The following is a 27,350-nucleotide window of genomic DNA, read 5'->3' on the forward strand; positions in this document are numbered from 1 at the left end:
GACGTGGTGACAAGCTTGGGGCGAGTGTCAGTATGATGGGTGTTCCAGGGCCGTTAACCCAGGGAGGACCAGGGCAACATGATGCCCTTCCCCCAGCCTTCTGACAACCCTCACCTAAACCTGATTCCACTCGCAACAACAACAACTACTGTATACCACTGGGGCGAGCTACTGCCACTACAGAAGTCTCGAGGAGGTAGATGCCAGATATATACCACGCACGAGGGAAATACTGGAAGGAATCACCAATCTTCATGCAAAAATGAATGCTGGTGGATATCCTGCAAGAATGATGACTCAAAAGCATATAAATCATATACACTCAAGATCAACGATGACGGAGGAAACAGAAATCATTATATATATATATATATATATATATATATATATATATATATATATATATATATATATATATATATATATATATATATGAAACAACGTGGGAGGACACCTATAATTGAAAGAGAAGGGGGAACCCCTCCATTAAGGTGGTCCAAACCAGCCCAGATTGCATGACATAATAAATGCAGGTCTGCAGCAACAAACAGCCCGGTAGGCCAAGCCATCATCAGGTAAACAGTGACAGCAGAAAGTGGGGGGCAGAGACCAGCCCCTGCAGGTCTGGTACAACACTGGCATAAGTGTAGCTAGATTTCTTTTTTTGGGCTGAGAGTAGTGCATGGCTGGAAAAAATGGCACGTCATACAATTAATATATATATATATATATATATATATATATATATATATATATATATATATATATATATATATATACACACACACACACACACACACACATATATATATATATATATATATATATATATATATATATATATATATATATATATATATAAAGTACAGTGACATTAAGAAAGGGGAAATAGGTTATGAAATGGTAAGTATAACACGTTTTCTCGCTCCCACCGCCCGGCACCACCACCGACCTCTGGTATACTATATAACCTCTTATCCACTTAACCTGACCCGACCCTAGATCTTGTTAGTCTCACTCAGTCTGTGGCACCAAACACATTCTGACCTAAGCTATAAGCATCACCCAGGCCAGCGTACAATCACCTTAACGTGCCTTCCGTATTCATACTGTACACAGACTACCTGAGCATTACCTCAGACACGAATTCAGTAACGAAATTCCACACGGTGTGTGTCTTACTCAGGACACTGCGGTATGAGAAGAATCTTGAACGAATCTGACCACATACATCGCTTGTATCCAAACAAAAATATTCCCATTACATACATACGACACTTGTACCAGACATGAAGCAGGAACAACACTATGGATGACGTATATTAACAACATGGAGTCTAATATCATCATCTACGCAAGTCACAAGCCCAGACATCACTGCTACATTTGATTCACCTGAAATACAACTCGGGTGGAAAAAAAAATACTCAAACTGTTACTTCAACTTCCATGACCTTTGAGTAAGTCACACACCTTTAAATGGCCTGGCCTTTGGTCTGAACCTTACGATACACATCAAAGGCCAGACTATCGCATCTATACGTTGTGCCGTTGTGCTTAGGGATCCCACTGTTGTCCTTAAGGTCGTGCTCAAGGGCCGCACCTTCGTGCTCAAGGGCCGCACCTTCGTGCTCAAGGGCCGCACCTTCGTGCTCAAAGGTCACACCGTCGTGCTCAAAGGCCACATCGTCGTGTTTAAAGGGTTAATAAGACCAGTTTACACCATGAAATCACGACGAGTTTAACTAAAAGACAATCCAGCATGTGCAGCCATCACTATTTTCTTTTCTTAATTAACATCATTAAGAGTGTGGAGAAGAGATACACTTTCCCCCGAGTCAATCGCTTTCTTATACCCTGATCACCTCACTTACCACTCTCATCCACAGCAGCAAAACCTGTCCAGTGTTAATAATTTACGAACCAGTAATGTGCCATGTCAACCACCCCCTTACCGGGCAACCAAACTCTATTTTCAAATGATGCATATTTTTGCCTACAGCCTCATTCACACACAAACACACCCGGCAGTATATAATCAGTAATTTATTGAGATCGAAAAGTGCATATGGGCATTCAAAGACTGGCTACACCGAGACATGTTCTTCGCTGACAACAGCACATTTTCCTAAATGATAATAATAATAATAATAATAATAATAATAATAATAATAATAATAATAATAATAATAATGATAATAATAACAATAATAATAATAATAATAATAATAATAATAATAATAATAATAATAATAATAGTAATAATAATAATATAAACGTTCGAAAACATCAACATAAAACGTATGTTGCCACCAAACACGACGTCAATTTCCTAACCTGATACGTATGGTACGTGTATATGGCTTCGTCTGGCATAACTCTGCGGAATCATGTATCATAATTTGACTTAATATCCCTATATCAATAAACAAAAAAATATTACTTCAACGTATAGCATCTCTTTTGTCCCAACTCACTGAAAGGAGTACTTACATCTCTAAGTGATAACCTTACTTGGCAACTTATAAACCAATATACTGCGTATACAGGATATACATTTTCCCAGTAAAACGGACTTCATCCTTCTATACACGAGCGCATCCCCGACCCAATAAGGAAAAACAAACTCCACCAGAGTAAATCCATCCATGCTATAAAAAAAAAAAAAAAAAATTACCCGTTACAAAACAATTGAAATTCGCCGAGTTTCGGTTCGGAGTTGGGAAGTTTGGGGGAAGAATGAATGAGAGAGGCGACCGTAGGCTCACAACGCCACACAGCACGGACGCCGGACGGCCCATCAACAGCCTAGCTTCATGAACGCGCACACACACACACACACACACGAGGGAATCAATAATACCCGAATCGAACATTCCACAATTAAAAGCATGGGTCCCCTAACTTTCCTTCACCTTTACTCTTCATTTCAGCGGGTAGGTAAACGAGAACCCTTATAACTATTCCTCAACATAGAATAAAGGCAAAAGAAAAAAAATGGCTTTACATATTCTGAATACACAATTTGGGTAAAAACTTCCTCAGCCAGGAGTTCGATAACCTGGAGTTCTCAGCGAAGGAATCAGAAACGGACGGAAATCATTATCAAACCCTTGAGCATGCATAACCGTTCGCTCCCAGAGCACAATGACAAGACGCAAGGATCGTACCCCCGCATGCTTTTTGGGACGTACTGCCGTGATTAAGAGGTTATCTTGGGGGAAAAAAAAAATTACATCTTATGCTACTAGATGATATTAAACCCTACGGAGCTATCGATGTATTCTCGTGTCAACCCTCCACCTACCTCCCCTTACAACAACATCCCTGGTAACCACAAGGTTGTTTCACAACACACACACACACACACCAGGTGCGTATCCGTAAGACGCGCTAGCAATGCTACGCAACACGCGCTCATTACGACTTATTTTCGCAGTCTATATAACCCTACAAGTACACCTTGTAGGACAACATGAACAGGGACCACAGCTACAACCTAAGTAACAACACTACTAAGATTGTAAGTACAATGAAACTGTTCATATATCAAAACAGAAGTCTACGACAAACACACGAGCGCCACAACTCAATACCACCCACTCCAGCTTGGCCCTAGCCACCACCATCAAGTATTGTCGATAACAGTGCAGTAGGCATGTATTTCCTGATCATGTCTTCCGATGTTATTCGGATTTTAATGGTTCTGTTGGCCTCTGTTTAAGTATAAGAAACAACAAGAGTGTAAGCCCGACCACTCCACAGAGATTTTAAACGCTCACACTGTAATCTGATATACAAGGCTTTTTTTTTCTTTTTTTACCTAAGAGCCAGGTGGAGGGCGGAGGCTTCCTTGGGTACGCTGTCCTCCCACTAACGTCGTGATCAAGCCACCTGTTTCCATGAGTAGGCTAGCCTAACTCCTACTCCGTCATTCCTTTACCATCTACTGCGTTACTTTTTCTTATCAGTATCCACGTTCCTACTTATTACCATGGCCGTAATATACACGCAAACCGGGAAGACAGCAAGAAACTAACTTTCAAAACAATGAGTAGGAGCTAACTTTCAAAACAATGAGTAAATAATATCTCCAGTACATATGTCTCTTCCAGGACGGGTCTACATACAGCGGCATCGCGAGCGTGTGTACACCGTCATCTCGACTCCACACTCGCATCACACCCAAGAGGCGTCAGACGCGAATCCGTGTACATCCAATAATATCAATAGCTGTAGGCGGTTTGATTTGGGCAACAATATCCGATCCATGCTCCAGGAAGGCACGAGCAAGTAATACCATAACTATGTGGTGATGTTCGGACACAACAGGGGAAAATTAATCCCTCGGAACACGACGGTAAGACCCTTATATAAATACAACGGCCTGGCCTTTGATCTGACAATTAAAGGTCAGGTGAAAGGCCAGGTCAGCATAAGCAGTTGTACCATCGTCCTCAAGGGGTTTATATTACGTAATGCTAAGAGCACTTCTGAGGAACCTTCAGCTCGAAAGCTGCGCTAAAATCAGCAGCAGGGAGAGGATGGATTCCTTCGGAGAGAGCTCTTCGACAGGTTTAGCTTCCGTTGGTTGATAAAACCTCGTCGAAGGTGACTTTCCACTTACGTCACAATCACAAGCAGGCAGAGTCCGGTAACGGTAAGGGTTTATAATCTATGCCAAGCACGTTTAATGTCGTTTGCATAAATAACTCTCATTCCAAAGACCTGTGGCAACATCTGCACAAACTGCGCCGTGCTACTCTCAACACAGACAAACCTATGAGTACCTTATAAGCGTTACAGGCAAATCGTATGCATACCGACGGTGGGTTACGGGGATCATGATAATCTCTTGTGACTTTTGTCTGGCTGGGTACTTCTGAGTAGCGCTTCTGCTGCTACTGTCTGAGACGGCTACGCGTACCCTTAGCAGCAGCCCGGCTACTCGGGTACATGCTGCAGGAACCAGTCCTTCAAAGAAGGTTGACTCTGGGATCGTCTACTTCTGGGCGATGTCTGTGAACGTTCCGTTCCATCTTGCCTCACGCACCGGGTCAAGGACGCCGGCAGCGCGCTCCCCACACCATCTGCTGCCGCCACCTCACGCCCAAACTCTCGTACCTATAATTCCTGCATCATGATCTCTTGACCTAAGTGTAAACAGGTTAATCATTAATCAGTCCACCTCAGCAGAGCGCTATCTTGGCTATAGCAACCACCTTGGAGCACGGTGCGTGTCCGCCCATTCATACGTCCAAAATTGTAGCGGTTTCTTCTGCTGGCCTCCTGCCCGCTGCCGTTTTCTATAGCAACTTCGCGTTTAATAATCGTAAACTAATAACTTTTTCACGTTGTCTCAGCTATCAGTGTTTATAGTTAAATACTACGTCCCAACGATAATTCTTAAGCATCTTTTTTCTTTTCTTTCTTACTGTTTGCCAAACTTTATAAAGACGCTATACATATCTAGGTCAAGGTGACTCAATATAAGGCTGAATATCTTTCCTTATCACAGGATTCTGGAGCTGAAAAATTTAGGAGGGAGGGGGGTTTGTTGGTGGACTTTTAAGAAGAGCGTTGAGGAAGAGAGAGGGAGAGAGGCACAAAGACAAGGAAACGAGGGAGATTATGAATACGACTTGGGGATCAACCACTAATGTCCCGTTAGGGCTCAACCCCTTAATGTCCCATTGTCTATTAAATTAAACAAACCCGATCATTCATATTTCTGAAGAGCGTATGACATCATGAAGTATTGACTCTTGTTTTTCGGATCTTTCAGAGTCTATCGCATGCCACAAGCTAATCACCCAATCTTCTTAATTGGAAAAGAAATCCTAATAACTTTACACAATGTCTCCCTTCTGTTATCACTGATTAAGCTGTGTATCAGTGGATACCCTAACCCTTACACTGGCTCACTAACACGTTTCACTTATCAATAGTTGTTGTTTTTTTTTTTCAGAGCTGTCAACCTTCCACACTTTCTTGAGTAAAAATACCACAATACTGACAAACAATGTGAACAGCTTATCATTCCCGCTTATCTTTACTTGAAATAAACACATATCTTTCATTACTGTTAAGTAATCAAATGTAATCAAACCTGTGAAGAGCTGTAGAAGGGTGGAACAAGTCCCGACACCAAGAGTCCAGGAATGAGCAAGATGGACCTCCAGCAAGCAGTGTTCATCCCAGAGAAACATCTACAAGTCTGGCCAGTACAGTACAGCCGCACCAACCCCGACACAAACCCCTCTCCCCTCTCCTCCACACACACACACACACCAACTAAACCACCCCGCATACTCCCTCCCTACAGTAGACACAAAGAAAGCGCTTCACGCAGAGTGTGAGCTGCGGGGGGAGAGAGAGAGAGAGAGAGAGAGAGAGAGAGAGAGAGAGAGAGAGAGAGAGAGAGAGAGAGAGAGAGAGAGAGAGAGAGTAAAACCACGAGGAGTCATACATAAGCAATAACCCTCAATAAAAATAATGATCAGAGCCCGCACCACCGAACTTTCAAAAACCAGTACTGCTTCTCAGTGGTGAGAAGTGGTTGACGAGTTCTGGTCACCACTGTGTCCATCTCTAAGTGTCCTGCGTGGCAGCAAAACATGTACAGCTGGAGAGAATACAGGGCATCAAGTGCCGATGAAGATAACATCATGGCGTTACAGAGATAACAGTAATCAGCCGCGGGCCACAGGTTACAAAGTTGTTGCCAACACCCTCAGAGCCAAGAGATAACCTCGTACTGAAAACAAACAAACAAAAAAACACGTAGTTTCAAAGTACCCTACCCAGCAAAACTTTAGTGCTCAATACAAATACACCACGTGAGGTTACAGGACACTGATGTCACGTTTGAAATTATAAATAACACTTGCACCTAAACTTCTGGTATTATAAATAACACTTGCACCTCAACTTTAACAAACACCTGAACTCTCACAGCGTGTAGGTAACGTTACCTCCGCTGGGGAGACTACAGACCACAAATAATTGTCTACCTAAACACAAAGGTGCTCTAAAATAAACACCTGCTCTTACTGGACCATAAACGTAAGCTATCAACACGTAATAAAACCGAATGAGTCTGGCTCAGTCCAAAAAAAAAAAAAGTTGCTGAGAAGGGTACTCTGGTCAAGGAGAAACCTTAGGCAGGTTCTCCTCCCCCAACCTCCCCTCCTCCACCACACACACACACACACACACACACACACACACACACACACACATACACACACACACACACCGCCACACCTTACCGCACTGCAGGAGACAGGTATATGGATTTGTAGAGGCAGATTAGGGAGAGGGGGGCTACACAAAGACCTCAGCCAGATGTAATCCCGTTACATATTTCTCACTAGTTCCAGGTTTAATCTGCCTTTAACATCAATGGGAATCGCATAAGGAAATGCTAAATGACAAAGACGAAGTCCTGAAACGATACATATAAGCTATTCAGATGATCTTACGATGGTCAGCACTGGTGTTTAAGATCAATAAACTGGTACCATAATCCTTACATGAGTTAGCTAGGCTTCAGCGATCCTGTGAGGAACACTTGGGTGGTGAAACCTCACAGTAGAACACCAGGTGGCGGGGCTGGGCAGCTGGTTCACGCATTACCAAGAATTACTGTATGAATCAACACCGGGCTTACCCGCATCAACCTCTGACGTGAGCCCTCACGTCATACCTAAACCGGAAGACGCCACACATACACACACACATCTGACTTTGCCAAGAAGTTTGACAGACACCCGCGTTAAGTTAGTCTGCCACTATCCGGCAAACAACTCAAAGAACCAAAGAATATACATACACACACTTATCAAACTACAATGACGTTAAATGTATTCTAAAAAAAAAAATTACATGTACAAACAAAAATAAAGACGTTACGTACACTGTATTTCGAAAGACGTCACTCACATAAAAACAAGATGACGTACATGATGCCACATGCCGCCAGGCATGGTTTGGCGGGCAGGAGAATGCGTGTTGGCTGACTGATACCACTACCCTTCATTCATCCTAGTATCAATATGATTGTCGTCCAAGACAATTTCATATGTTTTCGTCATCTTGGTAAACTGTCAATAATGATCCCTGCACTGCTGTACAAACTACTTTCGTAAGCACAGACACGGAAGATAATTATGAATATTTCGTTCTTAGAGGACCAGGAAGTTATAATATATATATATATATATATATATATATATATATATATATATATATATATATATATATATATATATATTAAACGCCCAGAGTCTGGCATTTCCCACCAATTAGGGTCACTCATTTCAACTGACATTCAGAATGACAGTTCATGAACGACGGTAAAGCATGTCCCACTTAAGAAATCTATTTTTTTCTATCTTATATCTTTTTTATTAACGAGGAACAGTTTAACTCATTTCATATATCATATACTCAGCAGGTAAAAAAAAAAAAATATTCGACTCTGAATCAAACAAGCTACCTGTATGGCTTAAATATATATCATCAGTTTACCTTATACTATGTGCATAGCTATACCACTCTCGCCCTTCAGAAACTGTGTTCTCTTGGAGGTTTATAATCGACTATTGTTACTGGTCATGGCAAAAACTAGACTTACAGCAGGCCGGTTAGGCAAATGTCCCCTTCGCGGCAAACGTTATCAGTTCCATTCACAGTTTTGAACGCCACATTCACTGGGGTAAATGTTCCTTGCGTCATTTAAGAGGAAGTCCATGTCACCATCATCAGAGGATGACAATCTAAAAGGTTCTGTTCAATCAGTTGACATGAGGATTATTCATTATTAGTTTGTCACAATTTTTGAATTTCAGATCTTAGGAATCCAACTACAATACCTGTCTTTTGAAATCTAATTTATAAATTACTGAATATCATACAACTGTCTCCCAAAGACAGAGAGATATGATTAGAGATATATTCAAGTGATAACGGGTGCAATGATGCCCCGCCTCCAAAGCCTGTCTGGTAATACCTTGCAACTTTCCCCGACGCCCGGATGAAAACAAAGTTTTTATTTCCAGCTGGGTTTTTAAAGACACCAAACACATACACCTAAATATTTACACTTGTTACACAAGAATGTCTGAGTCTTTAAAAACCCAAATTTGCTAAGATGTATGACAATGCAAAGACGTATAAAATTACAACCGAGTTTGCAAAAACAATACAAACTGAAACGGTATTAGGAATATAAATACTAGATTCACTCATGAATTCAGAGATATACTCAAGCACCGTCATAGCCTTCGTCTGTTTTTTTCATGTGATCGACACGAGATCGAAAAATAAAAGTTTAGTGGTGACACCAAGTGTCATTTCACCACATTCTGTCTACATATGAAAAATGCCATACCGACACTTAAATAAACACCGCAGGCGTTCATTGGTTATCTGTCATTTTTGTTTGATATTGGAGTTCCGTTTCAAGTGCCCTAGGCAAGGCACCGATATACTGTATGAGTAATGTTATGGCTGAAATTAACTCTTGGATATGACGGCGAGACCTTTGAGCTGACCCTTGAAGGACGGGCCTTCATACCCAAGGAAGGGTCGCACAGGATTGCATAAGTCGTACCATCATGTTCAGGGGTTCGTTCATCCGATTGAACTGGGCGGTCGTCAAGCACTGTGCTCGTAAGTACCCCGGTTTAATCCATGAACTCGGTGTTGCATATATATATATATATATATATATATATATATATATATATATATATATATATATATATATATATATATGTATATAGTTGCTGAAGCTGCATGAGCAACTAAATGCGCTAATCAAGGCCATCATATTGACTGACTCTCTCTCTCTCTCTCTCTCTCTCTCTCTCTCTCTCTCTCTCTCTCTCTCTCTCTCTCTTAGCCGAAACACAGCACATTATTCTACCCATAAACAAGGACAAATCCTCTACCACAATAACCAATACTGCACAGGAAACCATCCTACATTGCACAACACTGCAACACAATGACCAGTGCATATGATATACCACGCCAACCCTAACCATTGAATACACTTGTTACAATTACCAACACGCAGAGGCACGGTTTCAAATTACGACAATACATTTGTCGACTATGCAGTACACGGAGCCACTGACAAAAGCCTATTCTCACACTGGATTACACTATTTATGAGACATCACCATCGCAACATGCACAAAATCCAGGCCAAACACCATCACCATCATGCTTGTTAATAAACATTTCCCGACAACACAATTGCACCAAATGACATTCGACAATGCGTTATACACAGTAGTACTCAACAAACGGGGGAGTGCAGAGCATATAACAATATACCGCACTCCCATACACCGCACAGCAACGTCAACAGTGCACTACATATACTTTGCAACACACCACAGTACACAATACACTCCAGTTCTCTTTACCAGCGATGGTACACTCAACACTAAACTGGAGTAAAAAAGTACTACATTTAAGCATACATCTATTAAAAAAAAAAATAACCTAGTAGTTGTGGCTATGTAATCAAATACATGGACAAAATATGAGCTCCCTTGCCCAGAGGGCATGTAAAACTCGTGGATTTGTTTACACGCCCACCACACGTCGCAATCATTTGTTTACTCTTCGTGCTTTTCCGGGGTGTGTATTTACCAACTCAGCTGATTGGCCCGGGGGCACGGAGGTGCAGGTACGTACCGTGGCGGCCTGGTGGTGGCTCCGGCACAACGATGACAACAACAACAACGTAGAGAGGTCGCCTGCCACACTGGACATCCTCAACTCGTTGCTACACACTCCACACTTCTACCCCGCGTCGCCACACATCCCTAAACACTGCCTCGTTACTCACACACTGACAGTATTCACTTCCTCAGCACTAACTCAGCGTACATGAACACTGATAACACTTGCCATTCACTTCACATGACACCACATCCAGTACACTTAAATAACGTTGGTTTTAACTTAAACATTTTCTTTACAATTTTGCCATGGCTGAGGCACATTGCTGCCAGGATAGTATCTTGTAAAATTAGGTAGCGAGGATAAGCGTTGCGGGTGCAGCAGGTGTGTGCAAGAGAGGGATAGGGAGGCAGTGGAGAGCGTGGCGTCGGCTGTAGGGCAGGTGTCAGCACTGAGGTGGTGGTGGCGGAGCGCGGGGAGGCCGGTGGTGGATCCTCCCTCCCGCCCGGACAGGCACCCCCTCCCCTCCCTAACCGTCGCATCAACACTCCCCGATATTACACCCCTGCTCTATCAATCCCCACGGTCCTATATCCATGGACAATACACCCACTCCTCTGTGTCCTGCACACGCAGCCAGCAGGTACCCTACATCAGGTCAGAGGTGAGTATGAAGGGAGAGAGAGCCTGATATTCGTGCAGGTGTGGGCAAGGGTGAGTCAGGGTACCCTCCTACCCCCGTGGTAGTGACCAGGCTAGGGCACCTGACGCCCGGCCACGCTGCCCGCCCTCCACACCTCCGCCCACACACAGTGTATCAACACAAGCACACACCACGCCTCGCATCGCCAACCACTCACTTCCAAGTGCGTCTCTCTCTACCTGGCATGACCTCTTGACCTGTCATGACCTCGTTCCTTTACCACTGCATCCGCCTCTCCTGCTGAGCCAGTGACGGCACATCCCCCCCCCCCCCGTCACAGTGTTAACATGCACGCGATATAAACAATAGAGGCACGGCCACCCCGCCTCTGTCATAGCACGAACCTCGCCTCTGGTGCACATGTGTGCCGGGGCTGCAACCCAACCACGGCCATGAGAGAGCCTCTCTTCCTCACACGTGTTACATCAGGCGACTGATGCACCTGTTCCACGGCGCAGGTGGTGGGTCACAGACAACCCTGGGAGGCTGCAAATGACTAGGTGAAAATGTTTTTGGGTGTAGGTGCTTAGGTGAGCTGAATGGATGGGACAGAAATATGACGTGTAAAGCTGTAGGTGGCTGGTTATCTACCCTTTGGAGTACATAAACGTAATTCCGTGAGGAGGTAGATGTCTGAAGTGACACCCGAGTGAGGGTGTAAGTTTAAGAGGGAGACGTATCAAGGTGTAGGTGTGTGAGGGGTGCAGGTGCAAGAGTGCAGGTATGAGTGTAAAAGAGACATACGTCAAAGTGCAGGCGTGTGATGAAACGTGTTTGGTTGCAGGTGTGCGAAGGGAAACGGCAGGGTGCAGATGAGTGAGGCGACGTGTCACTGTGCACGTGTGTGTGTGGAAGACAAGTGTCAGAGAGTGTAAGAGTGTGTAATGAGACATGTGTCAATGTGCACCTATGAGGGAGACATCCGTCAGGGTGCGGATGTGTCAGGGTGCAAGTCCGTGTGGCTGGGGACATGGCTAGGTGCAGAGACGTCAGGACACACATCTGGGTGCAGATGTGTTGGGGAAACATGTCAGGGCCAGGTGTATGCCCGGTCAACCATCATCATGTGTACGTAGGCTGGTACAGAGCAAATCCAGCCTCACCGCCCATCCTCAATATCCCCCACCCCCCATCCCTACCCCTCGAGGGAGGAGGGGATGCCCGCGCCTCTCGCACGATGTGCGTCGCGGGTCGGTCGCTACGGCGGTGGCGGCTGCCCCACCCACCCCACCATTCACCACCACCTACTACACGACCCACGCTCTCTGGAGACCGTGTGCGGTGAATGGGAAGGCACCGCAGTGGTTCTCTAAGGTCGGCCAGAGGTAGCGAACAGCACTAGTCGCAGTATGATCTACCGTCCACAGAGCACGGGAACCGACCACCCAACAGCCTAACCTGGATAGAAAAAAAAAGGGGGGGGGGGGGGTAGACAGGCAGGCAGACATGGGGTGAAAACACAGGCAGATTAATTAATAATCAGGCAAGTGAGCAGGAGAGAAAGCAAGCACAAGAATAGACAGACAAACATGGAAGACCGTAGGACAGGGCAGACAAGACATGATGAGAGAGGAAGAAGCTGACAGGCAAGTACGCAGCAAGGTAATTAGGCAAGCCAGCAGGCGGAGATATACAAGCAGATACGGAGGATGGGAAGCAGAGAGGCCAGATGGCGGACCACCAAGCAAAAGCTGGTTAGTAAAGCCCCTTGGTACAACCATCTGACACAGCCTCCTGGTACAACCTGGCGGCACAGTCACCTGGTACCACCAGATGGTAATCCACCCAGCAATAACAGATGGTACGGTCACGTGGTACAACCACACAGTGAAGTTTGATGTACAGCAATCTAATATAAACAGTTGGTAGAGTCAACTGCCATAGCCAAGAATTCATCATTACACACTACTTTCACACCTCCTAACCCCACCAGCAGAGCAAGAACCCCACCAGCATCATCTCTAGACCCGTCAGGCCCAAACCATCAACCAATCGCTGACCAACAGCTCGGCCAATCGTCTCAATAATAGACCTTTGACAATCTCATAGGCAGGAGGATAGGGGGTGGGGGCGACACGTCTCCCATCAGCAACTTTCTACTATGCCACGTCGGCAGAGACGAGGCACTAAGATTGATGACCGGTTCCACCACACACTAGTGCTGCAAAAACGGACCATATCATTACCTCGGTGAGCTAATAGACAATTAGCAAAAGTATGAGAATTGTAAGTGTGGAAAAAAAACTATGCACTATCATCGAAAACGAGTGTGAGGTGTGAGTGTGTAGGAAGGGGGGGGGGGAGGCGGGTTAGCCTAGTGTGTGTGGGGCAGAAACAATAATACAGAAGGATTAACGTGAGTGATGCTGTAAGTATGAGGCCCGGTCTGGTGGGAGGTCGGAGCCAGCATCACAGGTTTGGAGGGGCCAGGTGAGATGGAAGGAGAGGTGGTGGGGGTGTTGGAGGAGGGGGAGGAGGTGGTGGTGGTTGGGGTGTTGGAGGTGGTGATGGTGGGGGGGGGGGGCAACGAACGGTGTGTGTGTGTGTGTGTGTGTGTGTGTGTGTGTGTGTGTGCTGCCAGTATGACTCACCACCAGCCTCCTCCCACCCACTCACCCACCTAGGCCTAGTTCCATCCACGGCGCCACACACACAACCCACGCTCTCCCACCTGTGCGAAATCACGAGGCTCACGACCTCCCACCACCTGTTAATACCACCACAGACAGGTGGGTCAGGGCACGGGTGGAAAGGGCAACGTGTTATTACCGGGTAGATATATTTCTCAATAAGGGACAGACAACAGCCTGAGGACATTCTTGTTACATCTATGGTCCGGTGTGGTCCGACGCGGAACGGTTCCTTCCATCTTCTGGGTCACAGAGTAAAAAAAAATTCTCTTTCAATGACTCAGTTATGATTCCACTTTCCCCCACTACAGACATCGCCAGCAACTCGACAGCAACATAAACAGGAGACACATGTGGTTCCCACGGGGCCTCAAAGCCCTGTGAGAAGTGTCGTTCATCCACTAACAAACATAAGGAAGAGATTACCTAGTTTTCTTTCGTACGTCAACACACGTAACTATACGATCAATCGCAACCTGCCGCCAAGACACCCTACCATCTGTCATCTACATATGCATTACTGTATCTTTCCTGCCCAACCTCTTTTATTATCCTAGTCAGAGAGAGAGAGAGAGAGAGAGAGAGAGAGAGAGAGAGAGAGAGAGAGAGAGAGAGAGAGAGAGAGAGAGAGAGAGAGAGCAGGAGGAGGACTGAGGGATAGCAGACCCCATCTCACTGCTGGAGTGACCCACCTCTTTCAGTAGTGCGTTTAAAACTACACAAAATTCTAAGGATATCATCGATGCTTTGCCAGTCACTAGGTCTTCAACCAGACATACATCACACGATATATATAGCCACATGCTGCTGACCTGGGAACAATATACCATACCAGAGATAGGTGAACATATGGCTCACATGGTATGCAAACCAACTGCTCACTCTCTGGCAAACAATCAGGCTACTATCCTGAAGTAAACGATAATTTCACTCAATGTTACTATCTTGATGTAAACAATAACCTCAAACACCTCATATAAACAACAATAACACGCACTATTTAAACATTATCACTCTCACCTGGTGAAAAATATGTTAATTCATAAAAAAAAAACTGCTGATCTCTCTCAAGTAAACAAAATGCTTACTCAATACAAAAAAAAAAAAAAATCTCGTGCAAACAATCTGTACCTCTTCGTCAAGTACACAACCCGTTCAGTGTGCTCAAATACAGAAATCTAATAATCAATGTGCTCACACATGAAGATAAATCAATCGACTCATCTGGACATTTATATTCAAAGTAAACATTTAATCAACATCATGAGGCGAGGGACACACGGCCCCTACGTTTACACAGAGGAATCTTTATAGGGGAATGATATGAAGCTGAGAATGGCCCTCCTTTGAGCGTGACGAACACCTACCTCCTGGGACCAGCAGTGGTCCACTTTCACCTACACTCAACAATCCTCTTACAGTTCCTCCATATTCATCTATCTACGTCTAGTTTCCTCACACTCATCCTCGTCTAGTTCCTTCACTATCACCCACCCTCGCCCAATAAACCCCACACTCACCTATCTTCCTCCACTTACCCCATACTCACCTATCCTCGTCCACTTCCCCCCACACTCACCTATCCTGGTCCACTTCCCCCACGCCCACCTATCACTCATCAGTACTAACCACTTCCTCTACATTCAACTCCATACAAAAACAAAACAAAATTTGCATACTTCGTTTCCGCTGACAGGATGCTATATTTTTAACCCCTTGAGCACGGCGGTACGGTACGGTGCGACCCATGGGTATATTGGCCTGGTCACTGTACCCTATGGTCGTACCGTCGTGCGCCTGAAGTTTAAACATGTCTTCGGAATAATGATGACTGGTGTACAGATTTGCGTACAGTGGTCAGCACCACTCACCGTCCCCTCATCCCAACAAGGAAGGAAGGTATAAATATACGACACGTATCAAAGACACCCATAAAATTCCTGAATTCCCTGACGGTAGTATAAAGTACTTAACCCCAACATTATCACACTCGACAAATCTAGAGTAAATATCAACCTCTCTCTCATACTCGTAACACGCCACCGAAAATAATGATAAAAATAACATTTAGATCAGCCATGTTTGTCCACCATTTTTATGGGTCGTCGACTTTAAGCAGATGGTCCGGCGGAGACATAAAAAGAGGCAGACTGTAGCACATACAAGGGAGGTCTGTCGCACGTCTTGGGCTATCGCTTACAAAGCAACAACAACATTAAGTGCAAATATGAGGCTGAGTGATCGGGCGTAAGCAAACAGTGAGAGAGGAGGGCCACTGGGGGTCGGTGAGACGCGACGCGCGCTTCAAGATGACCCCGATCATCCAACTGCTACCATACGACCCGCATCGTATTCCCCGTTCCTAACATGACCCCCCAGTCCATGATGGGTCTGTGTGCTGTAACCTGCTGGCGTCTCGGGTCTAAGACCAGGAAGGGAGGCGGGAGCCTGCACAAGGACCTCTGCAGGCAAGAGGCCATTTACCCGAGGCTCGGTACGTGAGAGCGGACCCCCTGGGTGCTCAGACAAACGCTCCATCTACTGAGCTCTAATAACTCCAACGGTCAATCTGGTGATGATGGTGATGGTGACTGATGATGGTGAACGTCAGTGATGGTGACGCCCGTGACTCACGTTATGCTGGTGCTGAGGCTGACGGCCCGACTATCATTACTGGTGTCTGATGTTTTGCACTATATATACAGCCAGGTGTCAGGCCGGCGGCAGGGGGTGTGTGTCAGCCGCTATTTACGCAGCGGGTGTCAGCAGTGAGGGGGGGGGGGGGGGTGGCTGCGGGGCGGCCGGCTCCAGAAGGCACAAGTATGTGATGGCCCGGGAGTGTGTTAGCTAGCAACACTCTCACCTCTGAGTCATTCACCGGACTAGCTAACTAGATAGCTAGCCAGCCAGCCAGCCAGCCAAGCAACCAACTAGCCAACCGGTCAGCTCCGTCGTGTACCCCACCAGACTCTTGACTCAAGCAGAGGACCACTCCAGGTCAAGTGGCCAGCCCGCCACGGACCGCACCACCACCTCGCTGCTTCCAACTGTCTAAAGGTCTATCGACCCTTAACACCAAGGTCTTACTTCCCCATACGCACCTACCAAGGCTCCTATCGTACTCAGTCCTCAAACTCATTACCAATCACACGTACCACCAACACTACTACTACTCCTACTACTACTACTACTACTACTACTACAACTACTGCTACTATTATACACTAACTCATGAAACTGTGAATGCTTTCAGTAGAGTGAGTTCATGAGTTGGGGCCCCATGAGTGTAAAAATCCCTTACCGTGCAGCACAAACATGTAACCACATACACACACACACACACACACACACACACACACACACACACACACACACACACTCACACACACACACACACACACACACACACACACACACACTCACTCACACACACACTACAGGAAAGCATGAAACGTAGTTATAATTAACAGGGAGCGGAGGACTATCACCAAGAAGGGAGGGCATTTAACGTGGGCGGGAAGAATGTGTGTGGGCGGGAGCGTGGCCGTGGGCGTGCGGGCGTGTACGGGAGGGAGGCAGGGTAGGGCCTCCGCTGCCTGGTACAGAGGCCAGGTCAAACATCACGGCGGAGAGGAGGAAAAGTCTTGGCCAGGGGGAGGGATGGCGGTGCGGGCGTGGGAGTGTGACGGTGCGGGCGTTGAAAGGATGGTGGTAGGGCGTGGGAATATGGAGTGGGCGTGGTGATGGTGGCTGTGAGGGATGTCACACACACACACACACACACTGTTGGCTCCACCCGGAACTAACTAGGGCGGGAGGCAGAGCAGCCCTCCCCACGCCCTACACAACCACATACACACACACACACACACACACCATCTCTCCCCCACTATCGCCACAGTGGTGGAGTGAGGCTGGCTGTCGCGGCAATCACGGATACCTCAACCTCTCGTCACACGACCGTACGTTATCTCACATCCAAAACTACCGTCAATGCGACACCAACTACCCCCAAATTAACGTCACCTCAACCTAACTACCTCATATCTATAGTCACATCACGCCAACTACCCCACCACACTACTGTCATACCACATCAACTAACCCAAAACTAACGAGCCTAGACAATCGTCGCAACACAATAACTAACCCAAATCATACTGTCAACACACAATGACTGACACAAATACCTCTACAGCCATCACAGGAGGTCAACCGCACCTGTGTTACCCTGCCTGACCCCCTGAACTTTGACCCTCTGACCTTAAAGAACGACTGATACCCAACTACACCCGTCGAAAACACACGGGATAAGTTAAACCCCTTAGGCACGACGGTTCGACCACTTGGGGCGTGACGACCAGGCCTTCCGACTTGCCCCTTACAGGTCGGATTAAATACCAGGCCAACATACTCAGGGGGTAGTCCCAGTTCACTGCCCACAACACTGTGTATAAAATACAACTAACAATGACCCCCCCCCCAACCACCACTTGACCTCCGGGTAACCAAGGGGTGAGGAGGTGGGAGTCTAGATTTACAAAGACACTCGTCCTACATTTCTCACTGACGATAAAGGGAAGTTATATAAAGACAATCAAAAGTTTATTTCATAAAAATACTTCGCGGTTTTTGTTAAGGGCGGAGCGGCACCCGCCGTCCAAGGGGGCTGGCTTCAACCCCCCCTCTCTCTCTCTCTACATACCAGTGACATCTGGTGAGGATAAAATCTCCTGAGGATGACGACCGTAAATCTCAGGATCCCAGAGGGGCATCAAGGAAGTTTTAACCAGATCCTCGTACTCACGTGATCACGTCAGGGGTAAATGTGTGTGTATATGTTTTACATAAGTAAACTGATCTACATATCGAGGTGAGGGAGGGAGGGAGGGAGGGAGGGAGGGAGGAAGTCAGCAGCCCCCCCTGGGAATGATGATAATGCGTCCCTTTCTTTATGACACACACACACGACCTCCTATGCACCTGGAAGAAAAGCGAGACCCATACCTCAGCTTGAGCCACGGGGCAAAACCATTCCTAGTATGTAAGAGACGGTAATCTCACTCGACAGGCGAGGAACAGAGAGAGAGAGAGAGAGAGAGAGAGAGAGAGAGAGAGAGAGAGAGAGAGAGAGAGAGAGAGAGAGAGAGAGAGAGAGAGAGAGACGTACTTGATATGTGCCACAATTACGGAGATGAAAGTTTCCCCGAGTTTAAAGCCAAGCATTCCGCCGGTCCCTGGGATGGGGCAGCGAGCAATGTAGTGAGTCAGTGAGGCTGATGAATGCCTTGTCACGGGTGCGCTGTGTAAACACGAGCCTCACTCACCTACCATCCCCGCCGCCGGAGAAGTAAAAAGAGGTCCACTCGATATTCCGCTGGTGAGAATATCACAGAATGGAACACAATTTGCTTACGACGGCTTTAGTTTACAGCCCGCAAGACAAAGTCTCTTATCAACCAAACCTCCCTTAACTCACGTCGGAGGAGGTGGCAAATACAGCGAGCCACAAATAGCGAGGCCCTGCAAGAGAACGTGTGCTGTTTTCGCCCAAGAAATACTGGGGAGTCAAAGCAAATACTTGCGCCTTCCTCTCAACACAGCTTGTTAGAAGGTGCAGGTGTGTTCGGTACTTGCACATGGTAATGACCTGAATCATATGGCACACGCCAAGGTCTTGCCCACTCTCAAGAAAAACCGCGAGACGTACAACAATATGGCAGACACCAGAGTCGTAAATTTCATTACAAAAAAACATAATCATTATCAACAAAAGTCCGGCATAAAATATTAAGTTTTACGGAATGTACGATCATGTATGCTTAAGATGTAATATCATTTTTTTTTCTTTTTTTCCCCCTTACCCAGGACCCTCCGCCTACCTCTGCGAGTCGTCCCACATTCACCTACATACTCAAAATACGTCGAGTGCCTGAACCATGGCAGGTCGGACGTTAAGTCGTCATGCGACTTAACGGAATTCAAACCCGACCAAAAATTTAACTTTCGTTAACACAGCTTCCGTGTGGTTTCGAGGCTAATGACGTAAAGTGTAGGGAAAACGAGAGAAGGGCATTCCATTTTCCGCAGTATGATCTTCAACTCCAGCAGCAGCGTCGTCCCGTCCCCATCTCCCCTCAATGAAAAGCTTCTAACGTGAGGGCAGCAGCAACTTTAACAAATCAGTAAGACAATCGAAAGTAGCAGCAGTGTCAAATAGCCATGAAGAGCGGCAACAGACGAATGCCAGCTGTCACAGGAACTACCACCAGCAGGAAACGGTAACCAAGAGTAGCAAAATCAGAAACTGCAGAAAACTTCAACAAGTCACAGACAACAGAAAAAAAAAGAGGAGGGCTGAGAAAATAAGGCTGAGACCTCGGGTGGGGGTGAAGGAGGGCGACGCAGTAGTAGTACACACTAGCACCAACACCACACCCACCCTCCCATCCCGGGGTAACATGTCCTCCTCACCCACCCACACACGGGAGACGGTAACCCCATTTACCCTAGCACCCACCACACGGTTCGACTCAGGTCAAAGGCCAGGCCAGGCCATCGTACCCAGGATGTGGCACCGTCGCTGTCTCCTCTCCAGCCGTACCGTCGCTGATCCAGAGATTAACACTCCTGAGCTGTGTACAGCTGGGTACACTCCCTTCACCACCTCCCGTGCTCTTCCACGCAGAACGCCGTCCTGAGCGGAAAGTAAGGATCTGCCTCAGTCGTGTTGGAGACGTACACAGGTTGAAGGGTGTGTGTGTGTGTGTGTGTGTGTGTGTGAGGAAGTCATGTCATCACTACCCCGCGTGTGAGGCGACACCACACACACACACACACCCACTTCACACGCCACTGACACCGACACGTTACCTGGGTCATTTGAGGCGAAGCGCGCCTCCCTAGCGTTGTTATCCGAGGACGGCCACCATACGGGCAACACCCGGGGCCGGGTAGTGTAAGAATTACGTGTAGTCGGCTGTTACGGGCGGGGCGGCCTCTCTCACACACACAAGGTTACACCTAAAATATCGCAAGGGGGGTAAAATACCAGGGGGAAGCCGAGGAGAAAATGGAGGCTCAATTTTGTCTTAACCCACTCCAAGATGGATTTTTTTGTGAGTGTGTGTGTGTGTGTGTGTGTGTGTGTGTGTGTGTGTGTGTGTGTGTGTGTCTGAGTCCACGTAAGAAGTAGATGAGATTTACAGCAGTGGGAGGAGGAGGAGGAGGAGGAGGAGAGAAAATGAAGTTTTATGTCTCAGGGCGTGTTAGGGGGTCTCCACAGAACGGGCCAGCGTCGACACATGTACACCACGGACATCCATGCATATATGTACCAATATACCCAAGTCCACGTACGGATATACAAGCAACGTAACACATACATGCATGTACAATGTCACCTCTAAAAATGCAGGGGCGTACACGTACGTGCACGGCTAGGTCGTGCCGAGCCAGGAAGTTCCAGCACTAGGATGAGCCACGCACGGGCGTCGTTAATCAACCTCTTGACTGCAGAGGGACGGGACCCACTCGATCTCAAAAGTACGACCCTTCCAAACAGGTATGATGATGGGCCTGACCTCTGACCTGACCCCTTGAGGGATGGGGGAGTGAATTCATCTTTACGTTTTCTTCCTCCTGGTGCATTCAACGTGTGGATTTTCTGTCAAGGGTCTACGTTCCCCTCCCGATGCCGTGTCATTTTACCCAATACAATATTGAAGCAAGAGGCGCGCGTTCCTGCAACTCTTCCTTCTTCAAGAATCAATACAAACACAACCATTCCGTATATATATATATATATATATATATATATATATATATATATATATATATATATATATATATATATATATATACACACACACACACACTTCATACAAGGGGTCAGGCTCCGTGCGTCTTAACAGTTACTCTGTAGGAGTAAATCAAGAGACGAATTTCAGCTGTTGGGGGGGAAAAAAAAATAACAGTAGTAGGTTAGCGTGAAGCCAAGTCTTCTTCCTCCATCATCTTCCATCTCCTCTACTGGGCAAGACACCAGGCATAAAATTCCACGTCAAGGACACTGGCGGCTTGTGGGCCCACAGTACCACAACGGGTGGCGAGTGGCTTGCGTTCCTCACAGCCAACCCACAACGGACGGCCAAAACCTTCGCTGTTTTCAAAGCCAAGTTTCCGCTACCGTCTGGCCTCGGGAGCAGAAATATGCTGACAAACGTCAAACGAGCGTAGACTGAGGTATTTTTCCGCGGGTGTCCTCGTTAAGCAATATGTATGGTGGACAAGTAAGGGCATAGGGAAGACATGCAAAAAGAACTTCCCACACCTTTATCATTACTGATAAGCAAAAATACTTCTTTTTCCCTACATCTATCATCGCTGGTACTGCAGTTATAATAACACTGTATTCACTTGCTGGTCAATGAGCAGGGAGCGAGCGATCAAGTCCATCTCACATACCCATCTCTGGCTAAGACTATCACCGGTTCTCGTCTTTACACAGTTCGTACTTTATATACAGGAAAAGTGCTGGACAACTGCGGGCCTCTGATGTATACAATATCTTCCATTATTATATCTTCGGTAACTTTACATGCTATCGGTGTTATTGTACAATATCTCTCATATCGATCTCCAGGGGCATCAGACTTCCTTGGATGTTTTCATGTGTTGGCTATCACACCTCGCCTCCGATCTGAATTGCATGAAAGTTTTCTTGTAATCGTTCCCCAATTCACTGATAATTAACGTCATATATATTCTTTTTTTCCTGCAAATGTTCTGGTTACGTTAAACGACTGGGTGATTCCATCTATTTTACCGGGTGATGTTGACAGACAACAACAGTCGCCTGTGATGAGCATGAATCTTTTGAAAACTATCACGATTAGTTTTCGGTTCTCGCAGCGAAGGTTCTCAGGATCCAGCCCACCATCTTCCCTGGAGAATCGACAGTTGGTATTTTGTGCATCACTCGGGGTGAAACTCTCGCGCGACTTCTCCCAGATCTTACAATTTCTTTTTTCCCGTAAGATACTGATACATGTCTGCTTCCTCTATTGGGATGAACTTGCCTGCGTGCCTTTCCTACACCATCACTGCTGAAGTTTTTATCTTTAAGCCATCCCTCCCTGCCCCAGAAACCTTTGGTGTGAGTTTACATTAAGACGACAAGCACTACAAGGTCCGTCAGTCGAATGTAGTACAGAAGCATTTTGTCATACGGCATGAACCACGTTGTCAACTAATTCAAATGCAATCCATTACAGCACCAGCAGAGGCGTTGAGTTTCCTGTCATTTCCCAAACTCTGTTCAATACGTCTAGCTGGTAAACTCCTTGAAGAGATGTAATGTAAGTCCTCTACTCTTGCATCCCTTCTTACAGAGCGAATGAAAGATAGATCTTCCGTCTGTTTCTCCTTTCGTCATTTCAGTACTGGTACAATACAAAAAATATTACTGTCCATTTGGGTCAGCGAAGACGTTGCGACCTCAAGGCGGGGACTATAAACACGGACGTACGCTGCCGGTGCGCGTCCAGGTCGCTGATCTGACCGACAATTAACCGAGGCTAAGGCTCTTAGCCGCCCGCTGAGGTCACGTAACCCGCGCGTTGCGTAACTGAAATTTGTGACCAATTATGTAAGTCAATAGGCGTAACACCGCCAGCGGCTGGCTGGCATCTGACATCATTCCTCTTTCTCATTTCAAGGTTCCTCCTTACCTATGCAGCCAACCGAACGGCGCGGACAGACGCCCCCACTCGCCAAGCGGCTGCAAGCACGCGCGAGCGAGAGGGGAGGGACACGCGCGTGTGGTCCGAGTGCCCACCATACTCACCAGCAACGGGTTCACGCACCATCGCCAAGGCTTACCTGAAAATAAAAGAGATTTCGTCAGTTAGTGATGCATGGCCTTGCGAAGGTGTCTACAGCATTACTGTACACACACAACGTGTGTGTGTGTGTGTGTGTGTGTGTGTGTGTGTAGAAGGACGACAAACAAACACAAGTCAATTAAGAGGCTTTAGCTAAATGTACATGGCCAGGGCGTTGGTGTGGGTGAGGAGGGTAGACACATAGTAGGACGTAACACGGAAGTGGGCGTTCATACACCATCGGGAGAGTGTGTGGGGCTCATTTCAGGGTTTCGCCCTCACAACCAGCTGGAAACCCACAGCTTTAACATAAGGAAAAAAAAAGAAAATACGAGAGCTCTGATACTCGACAAAAACCTCGAGTCCTAACACAGGGGAGAAAACCTTGAGCTCTAAACCTAGACAGAAACCTAAAGCTCTACCACATGGGGAGACAACCTAGAGCTCTACCACATGGGGAGACAACCTAGAGCTCCACCAAATGGGGAGGCAACCTACAGCTCTACCACATGGGGAGACAACCTACAGCTCTACCACATGGGGAGACAACCTAGAGCTCTGCCTCACGGGGAGACAACCTAGAGCTCTAACACATGAGGTAGAAACCCTAGAGCTCCATCTTAGAGGAGAAAACCTCTAGCAGTATGTCGGTGTCTGTGAGGGCCGCTCGCTCGCTCGCACCAGGCTGGTTGCCAAGACCTACTTTACTCTATCAAAGGCTAAAAACATCTTACTAACGGCACGAGCATAATTCAGACGATCACTCACGGGAATATACCGTCCGCAGCCTAGCCCAGATGAAGTATACGGCGATTTGAAGTGTCAAACATCAACGGGGCAAAAAAAAAAAAAAAAAAAAAATAAAAATAAAAATGAAGCAGGTGAAATTATGCTGAAAGTTAGTAATGTCACTGAAAAAGCAACGTACTTTATGGGACAAATCTGTCAAAAACTTTATCGACATCGAATAAAATCTTTACTGCATGAAACGGGAATATATATATATATATATATATATATATATATATATATATATATATATATATATATATATATATATATATATAGGGTGCAGTGCAAGTAAACTAGTCCCCTAATACATCTTAAAATGAGTTATAGTGAATGTGGAAAGCATCGAGTGTAAGAAGGTTGAGGAGATGGGTATCCGTACGGTACAAATTGGTAATTACAGACATGTGGGGACGCCCGATGAATGCCGCCACTTGACTGGCTGAATGACTGGTTCCGCCATGTCCCTGGTGCCCTGAATTGACGCCCTTCTTCATTTGCGTGTCTCGCTACTCCCACAACTGTCAAATCTATTTCTGCGTACTCATTATACATTACATAATTTTTTTTTTTCTGTTGACACCTCGGTGGTAGTAACTGATAAATGTGCAATACACCGGTCAAAATCTTGACCGGACTCATCGGGTGCGAGCTGGACCCCTCAGAAGGACAGCTGCATGCATGACCTTTGGGCATGCACGGTCGAACACGAAGTCAGGTAGTGTATGGTCTCTGAATTACCCTTAAGCACCTAAAGAAGGTGCACAGGTGGTTATTTACACGACCTTGACAGCCTTGATGAACCCTGGCAGTCGATAGGCCTAACGTTCAAACGTGCCAGCGACCAAAACAACCTGTACTTACGAGACAAGGGCGCATCCCACGTGGGACCCAAGTCAAATGAGAGCAGGAAGAGGTTCCCGGGACGTTTAATTTCCACGGAGATAACAAGAAAAGATATTGACGATTCACGGAGATAAAAGGGAGAGATAATGACGAATATAAGACAAGTCGTCCATAACTCTTGACACACCGCATGCTACGAGTAGCCCGAGGTACAATAATTACTACTGATGCAATGCGAGCAGACCTTTCCGCGCGGGAATTTCAATAATAGTCCACTATAATACTCTCTGCCCACCATTACAGGAAAAAAAAAATATTTTTTTTTACCCAGGACGGCAACTCAAATGGTTCTCTATTGATGACAGAAAAAAAAGGGGCTCTTTTTTTTTCCCCAGACTACAAACCGGTCACATTCGTAAATGCTACAATGCAAGGGGGGGAAAAAGAGGTAACGTTCGAGAAATTCTTATCTATTTTTTTTCTTTTGGTTGGGAAATACCAACATACCGCTACTAGTAGGCGAAACCTTATGTTACGATAAACGTTACATCTTACTCTAACCCAGCGCTGTTACTAACATTCTTTCCTCTCTTTCCCACGGGCTAACGTACAACACCATTCCACATGACACTTATAAACTTCCATCGTAATCATAAGTATAAATATACTATCTGTTTAACACCTTGCACCCTCCCACCCCCAACCCACCTTATATAGCCCCAATGTGTAGTCGTAAGCATTCTATTTATTTACTCCGTTTTTGGCTTTCGCAGCTCATTAAAAAAAATTATCATTATTAATTATAAGTAGTAGTAGTACTATCATATCTATCATTATTATCATCAATATCATTATAATAATTTATAATTCTTATTATCATGGCCATTATTATTATCATCATTACTATTATCATTATCATTACTATTATTATTATTATCATTATTATCATTATTGTTATCATTATTATTATCATGACTGTGATGATAACTTTGATGATGATATGAGCTCACAAGTGTTGAGGAGGACGCACAGAGACAAGCCTCATCACCAACTCCCGGCGGTACTCAGGAGAAATATGTAGTTTTCTTTACACCCTCGAGCTTGACCTTTAAACCTTTCCGCTGTCCGACACCTTCAAGGATGACCATTATCCCTACTTCCTGCCTCCACCTCCACCTCCCCCCCCCCCCCCCTACCACCACCACACCCACACACACAAAAGGTGCAGCACAGAGCAGCAAAGAACCTAAGTGTAGAGGTGAGAGCCGCTGACCGTGACGCATTCAAGGGCTGCCCGTGCGCTAGAGCGCACAGGGTCGATTCCTGGTGGCGGCACTCGCACTACAGTCAACCTAGCTGTTCACCACTCCACTAAGAGTCAGTCGATAACATGGGTACCCAGCTTTCGCTAGTAATATATATATATATATATATATATATATATATATATATATATATATATATATATATATATATATATATATATATATATATATATATATATCCCTATCAGTCCACGGGGAAAATGAAACACGATAAGTTCCCATGTGCACTTTCGTGTAATAATCTAACCATCAGGCGAGACACAAGAGAAATATAAGTCAGTTGATATACATCGAAGAGACGAAGCTAGGACGCCATTTGGACTCACTGATAAGTGCATTCAGTTGCTAATGTCGTCTCAGCTGGTGGGAAGTTCAGTTTCATTCTTTTGCGCTGATCGTGTCACCTTGATGGTGGGGAAAGCTTGTCATCCGCCATAGGGGTTGGTGGTGGTGGTTGCCCAAGACACTGTCT

General features: G+C 45.9%; 1 protein-coding gene across 5 annotated transcripts in view; it reads right to left on the reverse strand.

Moving 5' to 3' along the window:
• Mrtf (Myocardin-related transcription factor) overlaps window positions 1–27,350 on the reverse strand; it is a 174,486-nt gene that overhangs the window by 45,823 nt on the left and 101,313 nt on the right. The window contains exon 1 of one of the 5 annotated variants that reach the window (XM_071677449.1): window positions 10,714–11,159. The exons of the other annotated variants lie outside the window; for them this stretch is intronic. The gene's annotated coding sequence lies outside the window, so the exon portion shown is untranslated. Of the gene's footprint in view, window positions 1–10,713; window positions 11,160–27,350 lie in introns of those variants that run through there. 5 annotated transcript variants of the gene reach the window in all.

Source organism: Panulirus ornatus, chromosome 25 (genome assembly GCF_036320965.1).
Source record: "Panulirus ornatus isolate Po-2019 chromosome 25, ASM3632096v1, whole genome shotgun sequence".
Classification (NCBI taxonomy): Eukaryota; Metazoa; Arthropoda; class Malacostraca; order Decapoda; family Palinuridae; genus Panulirus; species Panulirus ornatus.